Source organism: Cherax quadricarinatus, chromosome 77 (genome assembly GCF_038502225.1).
Source record: "Cherax quadricarinatus isolate ZL_2023a chromosome 77, ASM3850222v1, whole genome shotgun sequence".
Taxonomy (NCBI): domain Eukaryota; kingdom Metazoa; phylum Arthropoda; class Malacostraca; order Decapoda; family Parastacidae; genus Cherax; species Cherax quadricarinatus.
The window spans coordinates 4946180-4951221 of record NC_091368.1 but is presented as its reverse complement, the minus strand read 5'-3'; positions in this window follow the sequence as shown (position 1 = coordinate 4951221).

Sequence of the window (5042 nt, the reverse complement as noted above, 5' to 3'; positions counted from 1 at the left end):
CACTTCCGGTGTCACAAAGCCACTTCCGGTGTCATCAAACCACTTCTGGTGTCACCAAGCCACTTCCGGTGTCATCAAACTACTTCCGGTGTTATAAAAGCCACTTCCGGTGTCATCAAACCACTTCCGGTGTCACCAAACCACTTCCGGTGTCACCAAACCACTTCTGGTGTCACCAAACCACTTCTGGTGTCACCAAACCACTTCCGGTGTCATCAAATCACTTCCGGTGTCACCAAACCACATCCGGTGTCACCAAACCACATCCGGTGTCACCAAGCCACTTCCGGTGTCACCAAGCCACTTCCGGTGTCATCAAATCACTTCCGGTGTCACCAAACCACTTCTGGTGTCACCAAACCACATCCGGTGTCACCAAACCACATTCGGTGTCACCAAACCACTTCCGGTGTCACCAAGCCACTTCCGGTGTCACCAAGCCACTTCCGGTGTCACCAAGCCACTTCCACCCTTGTGATTGTCTACTTTGCACTGGCCATTTATCCACAACATTTCAAACCTGAGTTTTTATATATTTAAGAATTACATGGTCTTTAAATACATTTCATAGCTGGGTTGGTAGCTCATTCAGCTCACACACTGAGGTCCGTGGTTCGATCACTGGTACGGATGGAAACATTAGGGCGTATTTCCCTAAGACATCTGCTGTTCCTGTTCGTCTAGCAGTAAAATGGGTACCTGGGTGTTAGTGGACTGGTGTGGGTCGCATCTTGGGACAAAACTGACCTATATATGTCACTGATGTCAGCTATGCTTTGTATAAGTTGTATCATGTTATTATTATTATTATTATTATTATTATTATTATTATTATTATTATTATTATTATTATCATTATTATTAATATTATTATTATTATTATTATTATTATTATTATTATTATTATTATTTTTATTATTATCATTATTATTAATATTATTATTATTATTATTATTATTATTATTATTATTATTATTATTATTAATATTATTATTACTATTATTATTGTTATTATTATTATTATTAAGTCTAAAACATCTTAATTAATTTAATAATTGAAGTTTGTAGTTTTTTTTTTATTTTTATTAGAAACCTTACAAAAGTACAAAGGATGCATAATAAAGTACAGGAATACAAAACATTCTTTTGTGCTACTAGTACCAGGTTATTCCTGGCTGGAACAAGTATTATAACATCTTGTTATAGCAAACAATACACGCTAAGACAAACCTCACTAAAGTATAAGTCATTAATAGTTGTCACCTAGCCATTGTACCCACAGAAAACACACCAAAAAGAAACTTTACATAGTTTAACAATATAAAATGAATACCTGACATGTCCTATTACAACAAAAACATCATAGAAATGTACAACATCACAAGGTTACTAAAGTTGAAATTTTCACACATGACTAAAACCATAACCACCTTTAACACACAATATATGTACTACACTTATCATGTCAGTAAAGTATAAAGATCCTAACCAAAGCTACCATAACAACTATAAAACAAGACAAAACCCGAACATACCCGCTATGACAGGGTACAGAGTACTGGTTATGTTATGTTACAATATAGGTGACAGGAATTCGGAAGGAACGTATGATTCCTTATGCACAATAACCATAGAGAAACAGTATTTTAATATTATTAATATGTTAAACCCTCAAACATACATGTATACAACATACATGTAACATACAATAATAAAATAACCCAGAACAAGTTTTTATAACAAAACCTAGGCACATTAAAGGGTTTAAAACCAAACCCTATACATAATTAAACCTCCCACATATGTATATAAACCGAAAATCTTGCCCACAAGACTTTTTTGGTATAACCCCATAAAAACATGGTATAGACCCAAAACCTATACATACACTTAAATTTTTTCACATAGAACCTTCATCAGACAATAAAAGTTAAACATAAGACAAGAGAAGTAATAAGGATAAGGCAGCTGTAATTTGCCAGTCCCAAAAGAACTGACACGTATCTCAGAAAATTTTTTGTTGAAACCAACTTGCCAATCTAATTACTTAAAAACGAGATCCTAAGGGCTCGGTATCCTGGCTATCAAGGAAATTTTAAAAACAGTGAACATAACCATCAGGCTTAGAAAATTAACCCTGGAAACCACACTTATATCTCACTATGACAAACATCTCGTGAAACATGGCGTACCATCCATACCTAATTCTCACTACCTTCCTCTTACACACTACATAAGCTCCAAAGAAAAACAAAAACAACCCCCCCCCCTTTACAACCCCCATAAGGAGACCACTCCTTTGTCCATCCTCAGGGACCCCGACAAACGGAACCCACAGTGAGGTTCCTATAACCTTCCGGGAAACTTTTTTCCCAGGACTCCCCATAAACCAGCATATTCCTACACTTCGTCCTATAGAATCTAGCCGCCAGCGCTTTTATCTTCGTATCACCCCTTAATCCCCTCATTCCCCATGAAATGTCCAGATAATCCACTATAATATACATTATAGCCCTTCCAACATCCCTTGGCACTCCCCTTACATCTAGTAGTAAAGCCCTTAAAAGCGGCAAACGACCCCCCCCCCAACAGTCTGATAACCCCACCCATCCATGATCTCACCCCCTCCAAGGAGGTACAAAAGAAGACCACATGAAACGCCGTTTCAACATCACCACAAAACTGACAAAAAGCCTCTTCCACAAACCCCATACAAAGTAACATCTCCTTGGAAGCCAGAATCCCCATGATAAAACGATACACTAATTCTCTTACTCTAGCCGGTATCCTAAGCTTACTAAAATCTTTCCAAATAACCCCCCAATCATACGTTGGATACACGGCTACCCCTTGCATAATTCCCTGACCTTTCACTACCCTCACCAACCTTTTCACTTTGATGTTATCCACCTGTTGCACTGTCAATAAAAATCTCAACATTTTTTTTTTTTATTATCACACCGGCCGATTCCCACCAAGGCAGGGTGGCCCGAAAAAGAAAAACTTTCACCATCATTCACTCCATCACTGTCTTGCCAGAAGGGTGCTTTACACTACAGTTTTTAAACTGCAACATTAACACCCCTCCTTCAGAGTGCAGGCACTGTACTTCCCATCTCCAGGACTCAAGTCCGGCCTGCCGGTTTCCCTGAATCCCTTCATAAATGTTACTTTGCTCACACTCCAACAGCACGTCAAGTATTAAAAACCATTTGTCTCCATTCACTCCTATCAAACACGCTCACGCATGCCTGCTGGAAGTCCAAGCCCCTCGCACACAAAACCTCCTTTACCCCCTCCCTCCAACCCTTCCTAGGCCGACCCCTACCCCGCCTTCCTTCCACTACAGACTGATACACTCTTGAAGTCATTCTGTTTCGCTCCATTCTCTCTACATGTCCGAACCACCTCAACAACCCTTCCTCAGCCCTCTGGACAACAGTTTTGGTAATCCCGCACCTCCTCCTAACTTCCAAACTACGAATTCTCTGCATTATATTCACACCACACATTGCCCTCAGACATGACATCTCCACTGCCTCCAGCCTTCTCCTCGCTGCAACATTCATCACCCACGCTTCACACCCATATAAGAGCGTTGGTAAAACTATACTCTCATACATTCCCCTCTTTGCCTCCAAGGACAAAGTTCTTTGTCTCCACAGACTCCTAAGTGCACCACTCACTCTTTTTCCCTCATCAATTCTATGATTCACCTCATCTTTCATAGACCCATCCGCTGACACGTCCACTCCCAAATATCTGAATACGTTCACCTCCTCCATACTCTCTCCCTCCAATCTGATATTCAATCTTTCATCACCTAATCTTTTTGTTATCCTCATAACCTTACTCTTTCCTGTATTCACCTTTAATTTTCTTCTTTTGCACACCCTACCAAATTCATCCACCAATCTCTGCAACTTCTCTTCAGAATCTCCCAAGAGCACAGTGTCATCAGCAAAGAGCAGCTGTGACAACTCCCACTTTGTGTGTGATTCTTTATCTTTTAACTCCACGCCTCTTGCCAAGACCCTCGCATTTACTTCTCTTACAACCCCATCTATAAATATATTAAACAACCACGGTGACATCACACATCCTTGTCTAAGGCCTACTTTTACTGGGAAAAAATTTCCCTCTTTCCTACATACTCTAACTTGAGCCTCACTATCCTCGTAAAAACTCTTCACTGCTTTCAGTAACCTACCTCCTACACCATACACTTGCAACATCTGCCACATTGCCCCCCTATCCACCCTGTCATACGCCTTTTCCAAATCCATAAATGCCACAAAGACCTCTTTAGCCTTATCTAAATACTGTTCACTTATATGTTTCACTGTAAACACCTGGTCCACACACCCCCTACCTTTCCTAAAGCCTCCTTGTTCATCTGCTATCCTATTCTCCGTCTTACTCTTAATTCTTTCAATTATAACTCTACCATACACTTTACCAGGTACACTCAACAGACTTATCCCCCTATAATTTTTGCACTCTCTTTTATCCCCTTTGCCTTTATACAAAGGAACTATGCATGCTCTCTGCCAATCCCTAGGTACCTTACCCTCTTCCATACATTTATTAAATAATTGCACCAACCACTCCAAAACTATATCCCCACCTGTTTTTAACATTTCTATCTTTATCCCATCAATCCCGGCTGCCTTACCCCCTTTCATTTTACCTACTGCCTCACGAACTTCCCCCACACTCACAACTGGCTCTTCCTCACTCCTACAAGATGTTATTCCTCCTTGCCCTATACACGAAATCACAGCTTCCCTATCTTCATCAACATTTAACAATTCCTCAAAATATTCCTTCCATCTTCCCAATACCTCTAACTCTCCATTTAATAACTCTCCTCTCCTATTTTTAACTGACAAATCAATTTGTTCTCTAGGCTTTCTTAACTTGTTAATCTCACTCCAAAACTTTTTCTTATTTTCAACAAAATTTGTTGATAACATCTCACCCACTCTCTCATTTGCTCTCTTTTTACATTGCTTCACCACTCTCTTAACCTCTCTCTTTTT